Genomic DNA, 16,755 nt, shown 5'->3' on the forward strand with positions numbered 1-16,755 from the left:
TATCCTTTTAAAAATTTCTTTTTTAAAGTTTATTTATTTTGAGACAGAGAGGGAGGGAGGGAGGGTGAGTAGGGAGGGGTGGAGAGAGGGAGAGAGAATCCTAAGCAGGCTCCATGCTGTCAGTGCAGAACTGGATGCAGGGCTCAATCTCTCCAACCATGAGATCTTGACCAGACCAGAAACCAGGAGTCAGACGTTTGAATGACTGAACCACCCAGGCACCTTGATGTATCCTTTTTATGTCTCATATCAGGAGGTACATGATATCATTATGTCTTATTATTATTGTTGACGTTAATTTTCATCACTAATAGTGATGTCACCTTTTCTACTGTAAAGTGTGTTTCCCTTTGTAATTATCTTGTGGGGACAGTATTCTGAGGATCTGAAAATAATGTTTCTCATCATGCCTTTGCCCACAAATTTTAACATCCATTGACGATGGGTTTTGCTTGAAACAACCATTACTGTCTTGTTTAAAAAATGGTCATTTTCTGTTTCCTTCATTTCTTCTACATTTATTAACCAGAATTCTACTCTTCCCCCTCTGATTTAATTATATCAATATGGATGCAAGAATACTTATTTCCATCCTATGAGAATAGTCCCCAACTATCATTATTTATTCTGCTGCTCAAAATTTCCCAGATTTGGCTGTTGGGAGTCACTTTGAGCTAGCTCTTTTTTCTTTGACACATCTTTATCATCTCTAAGTACTTCCTTGTTTTCTGGAACCCCAAGATGTTCTGGGCTCATCTTGTACTTTCTCTGCATCAGGTCAGTAGTCAAATCAGCCATTTCTGTAAAGACTCCTATTTCCATTTATTGGAGAATGGAATTTGTAAAGCAAGATCTGAGTGCAAGGTGTATTCCTTGCTACTGGGGAAATTGTGGTAAATTCAGAATAAGAAATTAAGTTATATTTTAAAGTCTTAGGGCAGTTCCTTTATTTTAAAAGAAATCCTTTGGGTACTTGTTTTGTAATAGAAAGGATACTATATAGTAAATAACAACCCTCTAATTCATTATTTGAATATTTCAATATTACAATTTAAATTTGCTCAAAGAACAACAAACATGTATTAGAATTGCAGAGAAGAGACTTTAGTGAAGATCAAAGGTCCACATAGTGTCAGGGTGAATGTTGGTGGGATAGTCCATGACGGGATTCATGTTCCTTGACACATACCCCATATGATGTCAGTAAGTTAAACCTGAAAAGCAGGACCTTACCCTAGAGATGGTTAAGAGGCTTATTGAGAATGCTTCATAAATGTATTGAAGTAAAACTGTTAAATTTATTTAAAACTAAAATGACAATGTACTCCATACTCATTCTTCTCAGCTTATCCCGTTAGCAGACTTGATCAGAATATGTATATTTGGTAAGACCCTTTTACTCTTGTGGTTTATTTGGACATATCTCTAAATTCTTTTGTATAGCTGGGTGATAGGGAACTGTATCCTACCATCCAATGGTGACAAACAGATGGAATTATGGCAACATTGTTCTAGAGAATGGTCAGGGACTGGTATTCTTTGAACATTTCCTTTCTTGACTCTTCTGAACCTTGGAAAGGGGAAAAAAATGCCTCTTCCCAATGGACTTGCCAGTGAAAGTCACCATGTTGTGAACTCTGATGTAGATTTTATGTTGTTTGAGAACAGCATGTGGTTAAAGGAAGGAGAGATAAAAGGGCAGGGGACCTGGAGTGGCCCTACTCCAGATTGGATGGTGATTATTATAATACTTAACTTGGTATATTGACTTACAAAAGGCTGAAAGTTATATTAATTTCTATGACAGAGATAGGGCAGGAGTAATTTCCTTCTTTTAACAGACCAAGAAGCTAGTGCTTACAAGATATATGACTTGCCCAAGGTCATGACATTTGAAAGAACCAAAATATGATGTCAGCTCATCAGACATCATAATTCAGGCTGTTTCCACCAAGTTGTTTGGCCTCTTTGGTTTGTGGAGGGACCTTTGTCCACATGTTATTCTCTTGGCTTAGAATCTCCTTGTCACCAATGTTTGTCAGGTGAATTCTTACTAATTTTTTAAAACCCAGCTCAGATAGCCACTTCCTGGGGAAACCTCCTAAATTTTCCTAAGACAATTAGTTAACCACCCCCTCTCCCATGCCTTTTCAACACTTTCCACAACAGCAACATAGAGGCACATTGAATGTTACTATTTGTACCTGTTTGTTTGTTTAACCTCTCTACTGGATTGTGAAGTTTTCAAGGTAGGGAGTGGATCTGGTTGATCTTCATGTCTCTACCACCCGACATGTAGGAAAGGGAATGGTTGGGGAGGTAGACTGGTATCCATAAGTGGAAGAAATCTTGGAGGGAAGGAAGATTCCCTAGATATGGAGATATTATTAGGCACCCCTACGCCTAATCTGTATGAGTCTGTATGAGCCACACAGGTAATTTAAAATTTTCTAGTAACGAAATTAAAAAAAAAAAAGAAACAGATAGAATTAAATTTAGTAAGTTTTATTTGATCTGGAATAGTATTTTAACATGAAGTCATAATCATGATAATATAATAGTAATATTATAAATATAAAGTAATAAATAATATTTATTATTATAAATATTATACATATAAAGTAATAAATAAAAGTAATATAAAATTATTAATGATGGTTTACATATTTTTAAACTAAGTCTTTGCAAACCAGTGTGTATTTTATACTTAAAGCTCATCTCAATTTGGCCAGCCACTTTCAACTTTTCAATTGTCTCATTTGGCCAGAAGTTGTTGTATTGGATAGCAGAGGTATCAGGGAAAAGGAAAAAGTCCAATCACATGAATTAGATATGAGTTCTGAGATTCTTTTCTTTATAAACCCTGTTTTCTAGGCAACCAAATATTTACAAATTGCTTTTTTTCCTCCTCTTTTTCTAGTTAATGTACTATTTGAAGGGACTTAAGTTTACCACCCATAATGGAGAGAGAATAGAACTTGATGAAAATGGAGATGTGACTATGACATTCTAAACTGGCGATTAGGTGATAATGGAAGGGTTGCTTTTGTGAAGGTTGGAGAATATATATTCACAAACTCTAAGTTTGAGCTGGTGATGAAAAAGAACAATGCAACCATATTTTGGAACAATGAATCATCAAAGGTTAGTTACTCTGGCATCTTATTTTGTTTATATACACAGAGAATTATATGCCTATATTGTTTCAGGCACTGTGGAATATCAGACATCTAGAGTTGGCTATTCCAAGTCAATTTTTCAAATATAGTACATATCTTTTCTATGTACAGATTCCAGTCTTGTGTTTTTGGAACATTCTCTTGGACTGTAGTTTTAAATATTAGTTCTATCATTTGGTTTTTCTTCTTCAGGCCCTCCAGTCAAAGAGTTTGACTTCCTTGGTCTGTCTTCTGTTTTATCTATTTTCTCTCATTTTTGCTTTTTTTCTTTATTTCCTCCTTATTCTTTTGGTTATTTTCCTGCCTTTTCGATGTCCCTTATTAAATTTACACTCAGGTATATTTGTTTTTGAGTACCTTGTAACTTTTATCTTAATTTCTGAACTGATATTGTTTTGTCTTTAGTTTCTTTCCTGAACTAAAAAATGAAATTGTTTTCATTCTTTCCAGTTTTTTTTTTTTTTAATTTTTTTTTTTTAACGTTTATTTATTTTTTTGGGACAGAGAGAGACAGAGCATGAACGGGGGAGGGGCAGAGAGAGAGGGAGACACAGAATCGGAAACAGGCTCCAGGCTCTGAGCCATCAGCCCAGAGCCCGACGCGGGGCTCGAACTCACGGACCGCGAGATCGTGACCTGGCTGAAGTCGGACGCTTAACCGACTGCGCCACCCAGGCGCCCCCATTCTTTCCAGTTTTATATTTAATTAGGTTTTTAATTTTTAAATATCTGAATCAACATATTTTTGCACATCTACAAGTGCTTTTTTGAGAGTATTTAATTGTAGTGCTAGAATGTTTATTTAAAATACTATGTTACACGGGACACCTGGATGGCTCAGTTGGTTAAGCATCTGACTCTTGATCTTGGCTCGACTCAAGTCTTGACCTCAGGGTCATTAGTTCAAGCCCCATGTTGGGCTCCACACTGGGCATGAAGACTTCTTTAAAAAACTAAGAAATAAAATAAAATGCTGTTACATTATTTTTCTGGTTAATGGTTATGTGTTTATATGTGTTGATGGGAATTTTAATCTGCTGGAATATTTTTTTTTCTATTAGAATGTTTTGATTTTCATTGCCTGTTTTCTTCTTATAGTAAACTTACTTCAAGGCACTCTTCCATTTTTGTTCATAGACAAGGATAAGGGTTTTTGGTGTTTTATAAATTTCAATTTCAAGACTGCCTTCTGTTAGTAGAGTAAAGAATAGTACATTTGAGATAATGACTTTTTGTGGTAAGAGAAAGCTTGATGTGTCTCTTGGTTTTATGATTCGCTCTTGTTTCTGTAGGACTCTTAATTTTCCCTTCTTCTTTCCTTTCCTATAATATCTCAAAAAGTCACTTCTCCGTCTTCATACACCTTCTAGTCCCATACAAGTGGTGCCGTCCTGAGACTGGCACCTTAAGTCCCACTTTCAAGACCTTTCTCTAGCCGGTGCTGTCTCTACATGGTTTTGGACCTGTTTCAATGCAGACTGGGACATTTTCTTTCTAGGAGTGTCTCGTCTGCTCTCCATCAACCTTAGATTCTCTGTTCCCCCTTACTCTTTCCTGCATAGTTTCTTAAGTGTCATTTTCCACATACCCAGAGATGAGGCAGGAACTCTAGAGATGGCATGGCTGGAATTTACTGACATTTCTCTACACACAAGTACTTTGAAATTCATAGTATTCTCAGGTCCTTTATGATGCTACAGTAGCTGTCATGTATGGTTTTATTTTATTTTGTTTTGTTTTGTTTTTAAAGTTTGTGTGGTGTTTTTGATAGGATGTGTGGAAAGTCACAGTTTAGCAGCTACCATTATCCTCAGGCCACCAGAAGTCCTTCTTTCTCTTTCTGGTAGTAGTTCTAGAGGGACTTAATTTCTTCCTCCTTTTTTTCTCATTTATTCTCAGGGCCAAAGTGTGGGAGGGAGGATTTACAAATTCATAATATGATTTGGGGTAGGGAACGCTAGCTACCCGTATAGTATGCATATGTGTGCACATGTATGTCAACAAGCTTTGATGTATCATTCAATAAACCTTTTACTGAGAAGATTATAGGAGAGAAAGATGAGTTTCCAAAATACTGCCTTCAAAATTGTTTTGAGAGGTAATAGAAACAAGGTTTGAGGATTAAATGCGTTATGTTTGGAAGTATTGTTTACTATACAATAAAAACTGTTATTTTCCTTTTATTTCCTATTGTCATTATTTATTGATTGTGGATTATTGTTATTTGTGTCATTATTTATTTTGTTTATTATTATAATTTTTATTTCTCTTCCTCCTATAGCAACAGGAGGGCTTTGATATGCAGGACTGAGAAGTGGTTGGTGGGCTAGAGACTGGGCCCCCCTGGGTACATGAGGTAAAGACAGTACCTGGAGAAGTAACAGAGAAAGTTAGGGGAAACCTCATCACTTACCAGAAGTTATGAAGAAACCCCATTACTTACCAGATAGCTGAACTTTTTATCCTTCATGAAATATTAGTTCTAGGAGAATAGGACTCTATGGCCTTCGATATTCTAGTTCAGTGTTTACTACATGGTGACCTGCTGTGTCACAGTAAAATGGTCAGGTGGAGGAAAAGCACTGGCAATTTAATCTTCCAAAGGGACCTCAGGATGAAGGACCTAGCAGGAGTGAGAGAGTGGAATGTGGGAGTCCATGCAGCCAGTGGTTTTTCTTTAATGGTGCAGACTTATTTCAGGAGTGTGGGGTCTGTTTTCATCTTGTTTCTTGTTCATGTATTTTCCCTCTTCTTGTGTGGCCCTTTAGACCTGAGATCTGAGATACCCAAACGGTCTTCCAAATCCTGCTGGGGAAAGATCTAAGAATAAAGTGACAAGGAAATTAAGATTTTTGAGATCCTGTCCTATGCCAGACACCTAGAAGATCTTGTGTTTTTTTTTTAAATCTCTTTTCATCTCTTTTGTTTTCTTTTTTTGCTCTCTGCTTTTCATGGATGGCAGTAAACATTTACAAACTCATACAGACTCACAAAAGCACACACACTTACACACAAGTTCCTCCCTTTCTTGGCCCATCCTTAGGCAGCACTCAAACATTATGACAGGATATAAAAATAAAACCTTATCAGTATGTACCACTGGAGGAGCCACAGCTCTCTTCTGCATTTTATTTCTTTGACCTAGAGCTGTTCTGTCCAAATCAGTAGCCCCTATTCACATGTAGCTTATAAAATGTAAATTAATTAAAACTAAATAAAATTAAAAATTCAGTTCCTTAGTCACATTGGCCACATTTCAAGTATTCAACAGCCACCTGTGACTAGGAGTACTGTACTAGACGTATAACACTTCTACGTCCCTAGGCCTAGAGTATAAACTATCTCCTGTAGTCTAGAGGTCTCTCCCTCAATGAGGCCTGAGACTTTTCACTTTGTAGTCCTACTGCTAGGCATATAGCAGGTACTTAATATAATTATTGTGCATGAAAAAAGAGATGTTACTGCTTGTATAGGTTCATAGAACACTCATTCTACTAAAATTTGATGGAAGAACAGTAAAATGTAGTAGTTGGTTTTTATTTTAATGTTTCATTAGAACATAATAATTTTATTTTTCTTCTTTATTAAAATTGGGGTTATATTTGAATAATGAAATTGGTACAAATGAATTCGATACACATTTACTTAACATCTACTATGAGTTCACCTCTTGTTAAGCACTGCAAAAAACCACTGCCCTGAATTCCAGTCCAAGATGGCATCATAGGAGGACCCTGAACTCACCTCCTCCATGGACACACCAAATGTACACCTGTTTATAGAGCAGTTCCTCCTGAAGAACTGAGGGCTGGTTGAACAGCTTCTGCACAACAAAAAGATAGTGACCACACTGAGAATGACAGGGGAGATGGAGACTTGGTAACAAAAGGAACCCCCACTCCCAGTACTGGGAACTGCAGTGAGGAGGGATAGTACCCTGAGATGACCTTGAGCAGGTTTGTCTGCTCAAGGGCACAGGAAAAAAAAACTGAGATTTGAAAGAGCAACTAGAATATGAAGGGACTGGCCCTAGAACTTCGCCTAAAAGGGAACTGCTGGAACTCTTTCTGGGTCAGAGGGGCTAGTGAGTGCCGGGGTTTATGTTCCCCCTCCACCTTGACAGTGTAAACAGGAACAGGATCTGTGTACCCTACTGGCCTGCTGCTCCAGTGTTTCCTGGGTTCCTAGCTCACACCAGCTCCACCCATCCCACCAAGTAGGTCACAGGGCAGTGCACACCAGGACATCCCTAGTCAGTGCTCACTATGGCTCCAGCTATCAGACCAAGATGACACAGGAACACAGCACCCTGGAACACTCCAGGCCCAAGTCACTTCAGCTCCAGATGGCTTGCTAGGGCACCCCTGATACAGAGCTGTTTGAGACCTCCTGGCTATGCCTTCTTTAGCTCCAGCTATCCTGCCAAAGTGCCCCTTGTGCAGAGTAGCTTGGGAATGCCTGGCCGGTGCCTGCCTCAATTGTAGCCACCCAACCAGGGCACCCTGGGACCTCCCAGCCCACACTCCACCTTGGTTCCAGCTGCTCCACCAGGGCAACCCCTGTGCTCAGCACCCTGGGACACCCTGGATTATACTCACTTCAGCTTCAGCTGTCCTGCCAAGGCACCCTCTCTGTGGAGAGTCCCGGGACCACCCCAGCCCCAGAACCCACTTCAGCTCTGGCCATGTTACCAGGGTAGTTCCATTGCAGAATACTCTGGCCACACCAGACACAGCTCTAGCCAGCCCGCCAAAGTCACAAGGCACAGTCCACACAGGGGCCAACCATGCATAAGACTATTCCTTCAAGTGTAAGAGAAGTAGCTGTTTTGCCTAATTTATAGAAACAAACACAGAAAGTCAAGCAAAATGGGGAGACAAGAATATGCCCCAAATGAAAGATCAAGAGAAAACCTCAGAAGAAGAACTAAATGAAATTAAGCAATATGCCTGATGAAGAGTTTAAAGTAATGGCCATAAAGGTGTTTATGGGACCGAGAGAAAAGTAGAAGAACTCAGTGAGAGCTTCAACAAAGAGATAGAAAATGTAAAAAAAAAAGAACCAGAGTTGAAGAATATAATAACTGAAATGAAAAATACACTAAAGGGAATCAAGAGTAGATTAGAAGATGCCAAAGAATGGATCAGACATCTAGAAAATAAAGTAAGGGAAAGCACCCCAGCAAAATAGCAAAAAGAAAAAAAGTATTAAAAATTAAAAAAAAAAGTTTATGTATTTTAGACAGAGATAGAGTGTGAGTGGTGGGGGGAGGGGGAGAGAGAGAGAGAGAGAGAGAGAGAGAGAGAGAGAGAGAGGGAGGGAGAGATCCAGAATCTGAAGCACACTCCAGGCTCCAAGCTGTCAGCACAGAGTCTGACGCTGGACTTGAACCCATGAACCATGAGATCATGACCTGAGCTGAAGTTGGACGCTTAACCAACTGAGCAACCCTGTCACCCCAGAAAAAAAGTATTTAAAAAAAGGAAGATAGGTGAGGAGAACTCTTGTAAAAATCTTCAACAAAATATTAGCAAACCATAGTCAACAATGCATTAAAAGGATCATTCACCACAATCAAGTGGGATTTATTCTGGGGATGCAAGGATAGTCAATATTCACAAATCAGTCAACATGAAACACCATATAAACAAAATGAAGGATAAAAATCCTGATCATCTCAATAGATGCAGAAACAGCATTTGTCAAAGTACAACATTCATCATGATAAAAACTCTCAACAAAGTTGGTTTAGAGGGAGCATACCTTAATATAATAAAGACCATATATGAAAAAACCTCAGCTAACATACTCAATGGTGAAAAACTGACAGCTTTTCCTCTAAGATCAGGAGCAAGACAAGGACGTCCATGCTTACTACTTTTATTCAACATAGTGAAAATTCTAGACACAACAGTCAGAAAAGAAAAAGAAATAAAAGCATCCAAATTGGTAAGAAAGAAGTTCAACTGTCATGATTTGCAGATTATATGATACTAATCACAGAAAACTCTGAAGACTCCACCAAAAAAACTATTAGAAGTAATCAATGAATTTGCTGAAATTACAGGATACAGAATTAATACACAGAAATTGGTTGTGTTTCTATACACTAGTAACAAAGTAGCAGAAAGAGGAATGTAGAAAATAGTCCCATTTATAATTGAACCAAAAAGAATTAAATACCCAGGAATAAACTTGATCAAGGACATGAAAGACCTATACTCTGAAAACTATAAAACACTCATAAAAAAATTGAAGACAGCTTAACAAATGGAAAGATATTCCATGTTCATGGATTGGGAAGAATTAATATTATTAAAATGTCCATAATAGCCAAAGCAATCTACAGATACAATGCAATCCCTATTAAATACCAGCCACGTTTTTCTTAGAACTAAAACAAATAATACTAAAATTTGTATGGAACCACAAAATATCCTGAATAGTCAAAGCAATTGTGAGAAAGAAGAACAAAGTTGGAGGTATCACAATTCCAGATTTCAAGATATACTACAAAGCTGTAGGAATCAAAAGAATGTGGTATTAGCACAAAAATAGACACACAGAATCAATAGAACAGAATAGAAAGCCCAGAAATAAATCCATGATTATATGGTCAATCTACGACAAAGGAGGCAAGAATATACAATGGAGAAAATATAGTCTCTTCAATAAATAGTACTATGAAAACTGGACATGCAAAAGAATGAAACTGGACCACTTTCTTACACTATCTACAAAAATAAACTCAAAATGGATTAAAGACCTAAATGTGAGGCCTGAAACCATAAAACTCCTAGAAGAAAACTTTGGCAGTAATTTCTTTGACATCAGCCTTAGCAACACTTTACTGGATATGTCTCCTCAGACAAGGGAAACAAGCAAAAAAAAAAAAAAAAAAAAAAAGCTTTTGCACAACAAAGGAACCCATCAACAAAATGAAAAGGCAACATACTGAATGGGAGAAGATACTGCAAATGACATATCTGATAAGCGGCTAGGATCCAAAATATATAAATAATTTATACAACTTTAGCACCAAAAAACAAGTAATCCAACTAAAAAAATGGGCAAAGGACTTAAATAGACATTTTTCAAAAGAAAAAGACATACAGGTGGCAAACAGACACCTGAAAAGATTCTCAAAATTACTAATCATCAGGGAAATGCAAATGAAAACTGTAGTGAGATATTGCCTCATATCTGTCAGAATGGTTAGAATCAAAAAGATAAAAAATAATAAGTGTTGGCAAGTATGTGGAGAAAAGGGAACACTTGGGTACTGTTGTGTGCTCTTGGTGGGAATGTAAATTGGTGCAGCCACTGTGGAGAATGGTACTGATTTTCCTGAAAAAATTAAATAGAAATATCAAATGACTCAATAATTCTGCTATTGGGTATTTATCCAAAGAAAATTAAAAAAAAACCTACTAATTCAAAAAGTTGTATGCTCTTCTGTTTATTGCAGAATTATTTACAATAGCGAAGATATGGAGGCAACACAAGTGTCCATCCATAGATGAAGAAGTGGTGTATATATGTATATAATGGGATATTACTCAGACATAAATGAGATCTTGCCATTTGTGATAACATAGATGGAACTAGAAAGTGTTAAGCTAGGTGAAATAAGAGAGAGAGGCAAACAAATTGATGATTGCCAGAGAGAAAGGGGGTGAGGGGGATGGACAAAATGAGTGAAGGGGAGTGGGAGGTACAGGTTTCCAGTTATGGAATAAATAAGTCGTGGGGAATGAAAGGTAGAGCATAGGGAATATAGTCAATGGTACTGTAATAATGTATGGTGACAGATGGTAGCTATACTTGTGGTGAGCACAGGGTAACGTATAGACTTAAGGAATCACTATGTTGTACATGTGAAACTAACATAACATTGTCAACTATACTTTAAAAAAGAAAAAAAGAATGCGGGAGCAAAGCAGGAGTTCTCCCTGGTCAAAAATTGGACAACTTGAGCATCAAGAAGGAAAACAAATGCAGTAAAATAAAACACATTTTAAAATCCATAAGTTCATAATGATAGTCTCTCTCCTCCTTCCAAAATTGATCAGCTTTGGAAGATTCTTTGGAACCAACCTGTTATTTCACAGACTACTAAATAAAGGAAAAGAAGTAAAAAAACAAAAGCAAACACACACACACACACACAACCCAAAATACTGCCTTCACAGCACTTACAGTGAAATCAATTAATTCATTGAGCCAATATTTGTTGAGCACAATATTATAGATGCTAGACACTATCTTACGAACCGGGAATACATCAGTGTACAAAACAGAACAAATCTCTGACTGATGGAACATTTTGGTGGGAGGAAATAGGCAATTACGTAAATTAGGTAAATTATGTTATCTTAAAGGGTGATAGTGCTGTAGAGAAAAATTTATAAGGATTAAGATAGGGAATGATGGAGTTGGGGTTTTTTTTTACATAATATAGTCAGGGAAGGCCTCACTGGGGTGACATTTGAACAAAACTTGAAGTGAATCCATGCATTATCTAGGGGAGGAGTATTTTGGACAGAGAGAATGGCAACTTCTAAGCTCTGAGGCAGGGGTGTGGTTGGCATTTTGGAGAAACAGCAAAGAGGTCAGTGTGGCTACGAGGAGGGAGGGAGAAGGAGAGTAGTGGGAGAGGAGGAAAGAGAGGCGAGAGAGTAGATCACATAGGACCTTATTGGGTATTTCAGGACTTTGACTTTAACACTGAGTGAAAAGGGGAGTCACAAAGAGTCTGGAGAGAGGAGAGTAATGGTCCGACTTAGGGTTTAAAGGATCATCTGTCTGCCATGTTGCAAATAGCCCTAAGGAGTGGGCTGGGGTGGGGAACAAGAGTAGAAAAAGGTAAACCAATTAGAAGACCAATAAAATAATCCAAAATAATGCGGGTGCTTGAACTAAGATAGATGTGATGGAAGTGACACATAATAGTCACATTCTGGATGTCTTACAGTTAGAAGCCCCTGGACTTGCAAGTGTTCTGCCCCAAATAATTAGTGGACAGTACCAGGTATAATTTAACTCATGATGGCAAGCTGAATCTGGAGGTTGGGGAGCAGACGGGCCTGAGTGAAGGAGAGGGTGTATATATGCATGCAAGTAATGCAAGATAAAGATATGGATGAGAATGGTGGTGTTGGTGACAGAAATGGGGAATTTGGGAGGAGGAATAGGCTTAATGGGAATAGTTTTGACATGTTGACTTGGAGGTGATGGTAGAGACTAAAAGTAGGGACACGTTGGAAGTTTAGGATATGGAATTAGAAGTCAGGTGGGATAGGTTGGCAGAGATCAAGATTTGGGAGTCCTTATATAGAGCTGCTGGTTGAAAAAAAAAGAGTGAATGAGCTGCTTTATGTGAAGAGATTAAAGCAGAGGATTAAGGAGCAAACCTAAGAAAATGCCCACAGTGATGAGGAAGGTGGAGGAGGTAGAGCTGACAAAGTAAATAAAAGGCCAAACGGAAGCCAAGGGTGCCTGAATCTCAAGGAAGGATTGATCAAGAGTGCCAAATATTGAAGAAAAACACCAGAGAATTTAGCTAGAGGAAAAGCTAGCAGACACGGCAAGAAATATTTTAGTGAGATGAGTGGGTTAGAAGCTAGGTTACAGGGGTTAAGACAGAAAGGGATACTTAGAAATGGAGCAAAAAGGCATCTGTTCATTGTTCATGATGATTTTATTTTATTTTTTCAATGTTTTTATTTATTTTTGAGAGAGAGAGTGTGAGCGGGGGAGTGTCATCCATGCTAGCTATCTTGGGTTTCCTGAGATATCACAAACCCCCTAGAAATCCAGATGTAAATTCTTCCTGTCCTCCCCTGGTGCCCCAGTGGAGACAAAAGGCTTTGTTACATGCATTGATTGTATTTGTCTTTGCTAGCTTTTCCATTTGGTGTGTACTGATCTATGCCGTCCTGGGACCCGGAAGGGGATTCATCAGGGGGAGCCAATATGCTGTTTTGACCTCATCGCATGTGCTGATGGACACGTGTCATGGGAACCAGGTAGAGATGATCATATTTTTCATTGATACTGAAATGCAATCAGAGTAAGCATGCTTTGGTAAACAGGGCTTTAGGAGTGATCTTTATAAATAGGTGTAAACAACTTATAACGAAAATCATTACAATCCTTCAAACTGTTGGATATTCTGTGTAGTTTGAAAAAAACCCATGATATTGGGTTTCAGTTCTAAAGCTGCTACAGTTGGGAATTTAAGAGAAAGAATTTAAGAGAAGAAAAATTTTAAAAATGAAATGTGAAATGTGAATAAATGGAATCATAAAAAGTACTTAAAATTATTTCAATTTATAAAATACATTAAACATCAGTTATGTAAGAAATAGTGAATAATTGGAAAAACAGGTGAATTACAGTTCTGTATTCTACTGAATTATCTCTAGTTTAGAACTGTAAGATGTAGAATTCCATCCCTAAAGACAGTGGACTTAAGGCCATAATTGCTCAAGGTTTGTAGGATGAATTTTACAGATGAATTCTTTACTGCTCCATGAATTCTTCTCTACAACCTGATGAATTTCTGCTCTTCATGACCAGGAATTTACCTGGGTTTGGTGTGCGTAGCCTTATGAAGCATGTTGGAGCAGGTATACTTTTATCTCTGCTTATCTCTATCTTTAAAGATAACTCAAAAGCTGTACTTGTCCTTTGCCCAAAGGCCCTCCATAACAATTTATTTCAAGAAGAATTTTAAAAAATGTAAAAGTTCCCCAAATAGAAAATAAGCGAAAATGTAACCTGAACAACTCCCTGAGCCCCACGTGACTCATTCTCTGAAGAGTTTTATCAAGAGAAGTCCAATCCAACAGTGAGAAGTGGTTAAAAGCGATTTCCAATCATCACCTGTACATTTCAAAGAACTCTAAAGTGATCCATTTGATAATTTACCATAAATTCATCTCAAATACCTTTTTCCTATGTTGTAACACACTCCCATGTAGCTTTGTCAACACTATTGTTTTTGTTTCCCTTGTTTTTAAAAAAACTTTTTTTAATGCTTATTTACTTGTGTGTGTGTGTGTGTGTGTGTGTGTGTGTGTGTGTGTGAAAGAGAAAGAGAGGGTTGGGGGAGGGAGAGGGGCAGAGAGAGAGGGAGACACAGAATCTGAAGCAGGCTCCAGGCTCTGAGCTGTCAGTACAGAGCCCAACATGGGACTCAAACCCACAAACCATGGGATCATGACCTGAGTCAAAGTCAGAAGCTTAGCCAACTGAGACACCCAGGGACCCTTGTTTCCCTTCTTATTCTCAGTCCTTCTCTGCCTGTTCTCTGGAATCTGCATCTGGAGGGTGGGGAGGAGAAAGCTGAAGGAGCAAAGACAAGATTCCCCTCAGTAGGTGGCAGTAATGTTGAATGGAAGACTGAAAACACTTGTATTTTAATCAAATTTCTCACAATAATTCTCTTGATTGTTTCACCTGAGTAGCTTTAATTTTCCCATCCCTGGCAAACCATTTGTGGGTTGTTCTTAGGTTTATGAGGATACACACCTCTCTTCTCAACGGGATAATGGGAAGAGAAGGAAAGAGGCATCTTACTGGAAAAGGCCCATATAGGAAAGGCTGAAACCAAGAAGGCAGTCCAAATTTCCACAACTAAAAATAATTCTCAATTTGTAATATAGGTTGCAGACTCTAAGACCATTGTATTGCTGCTTTTTTCTTCTTTCTTTCTTTCTTTCTTGTTTTTTTTTTTTTTTTTTTTTTTTTTTTTTAGATTTTGTATATTCTGTATAAAGGGATTTCAGTGAGTCCTGCCCTGGGTCTTTGGCTGCTCCGAGCTATTCACAGCTAAAGGGGACAATTAATTTTCTTGCAGTAATCCTCTGTTTGTTCATTAGGTCAAAGGGAGTGTGAACAATGTGGTGAAGACTATTGGTCAAATGCACAAAAGAGCGAGTGCATACTGAGAGGTGGAATTCCTTGCTTACAATGAGGCCCTGGGATTCCTGCTTGTCATTCTCTCCATCTTTGGGGTGCTTGTGGTTGTGGCAGTCACAATTGTGTATGTGATATGCAGGCATACTCCACTTGTGAATGCCAATGACAGGGATCTGGGCTTTCTTATTCAGGTTTCTCTTGTCATCATACAGCTGTCTTCCAGGCTTTTCATTGGCAAGCCATACAACTGGTCCTGTATGACCCGCCATGTCACTTTGGCAGTGGGATTTTCTCTTTGCCTGTCTTGTATTCTTGGAAAGACTATTTCACTGTGTTTAGCCTACAGAATTTCTAAATCCAGAGCCCGACTCCTATCCATCCACTCCCTTTATCGAAAAATCATTGTGCTAATCTCTGTTCTAGTTGAGATTGGCATATGCACAACCTACCTAGAACTGGAGCCTCCAAGAGTGTGCAAGAACATGGAATCTCGAAACATAAAGATCATTTTGGAATGTGTTGAAGGTTCTATAGAATTTTTATGCTCTATGTTTGGGATTGATGTCTATCTGGCCTTGCTATGTTTTCTTACAACCTTGGTTGCTTTCCAGTTGCCAGATAATTACTATGAAGGAAAATGCATCACCTTTGTGATGCTGGTCTTTTTCATCTTCTGGATCTTTTTTGTCCCTGCTTACTTGAGCACCAAAGGCAAGTTCAAAGTAGCTGTGGAAACGTTTGCAATCTTGGCATCCAGCTATGGTTTGTTGGGTTGTATATTTGCTCCCGAGTGTTTCATTATTCTGCTGAGGCCAGTGAGGAATACTGATGAAATTGTTGGTGGAAGAGTCCCCACTATAAATAAAAGCATCCAACTGACTTCAGCTTCTATGAGCAGTAGAAGTAGAACACAGTGTCAAGTGTTCTGGATGACTAGGGTTGTGAGTTACATGTGTCTTTCAAAGCTGCAATGGTGACATGGTTCAATGTTCCCTCTCAGGTTGCTCCTGCAGCAGCTGCCTGATGCTCTGGGGAAATATTGAGGACTTGGGCTCTGGTAGTATGGTCCTAGCATGAGATGTGAAATCTCATACTGTAAGATACCATTGAGCATGAATTAGAATACCTGTTACTCCTGAAACTGTAAACCACTACATTCAAATATCTCAATACTTGCGTATAAGGAGTGTATAGCAGAGGGTACAAGTAATCTAAAATAATGGGTAAAAAATTGGCTCATGAATATATTCTTTTTTATATCATGGGTGTCTGATCTAGAAATTTACATTAAACAAAGTCACCTTGTGGGGACCAACAAAGACATCTTGTTAATGCATCTATTGATAGCTTTTCTCTAACTGAGGTAAGAATTATAGCTCATAAACTCTCCCTTGGAGCAGGGCATTTGGTAAGAGAATTTATGTTTCGAAGGACTCTGCAGCATACAGATGATATTGGAGGAACTGAGATGTGAACAAAGCTCAGGTCCTTCTTAAATTCATAATGGGAATAGACAAGTTTCTTCCAGAGGGAAAGCAAGGCCTACTTCCTCCAGATTTTCCTAGATAATAGTAGTAAAATATTTGAGTTCCTATAGAATGCAAGATTTTTTAGAATAAATTAAATGATAGATATTTACTCTCTGGTCATC

General features: G+C 38.2%; 1 pseudogene across 1 annotated transcript in view; it reads left to right on the forward strand.

Annotated features, from left to right (window-relative positions):
* Nucleotides 1-16,041, forward strand: part of LOC112849983 (vomeronasal type-2 receptor 1-like) — a 36,270-nt pseudogene extending 20,229 nt beyond the window's left edge. The window contains exons 5-7 of the transcript XR_015255778.1: nt 2,921-3,144; nt 13,084-13,207; nt 15,065-16,041. The product of XR_015255778.1 is annotated as a vomeronasal type-2 receptor 1-like (transcript). The remainder of the gene's footprint in view (nt 1-2,920; nt 3,145-13,083; nt 13,208-15,064) is intronic.
* The last annotated feature ends 714 nt before the right edge of the window (nt 16,042-16,755 follow it).

Source organism: Puma concolor, chromosome C2 (genome assembly GCF_028749965.1).
Source record: "Puma concolor isolate L17-30 chromosome C2, mPumCon1.1.hap2, whole genome shotgun sequence".
NCBI lineage: Eukaryota > Metazoa > Chordata > Mammalia > Carnivora > Felidae > Puma > Puma concolor.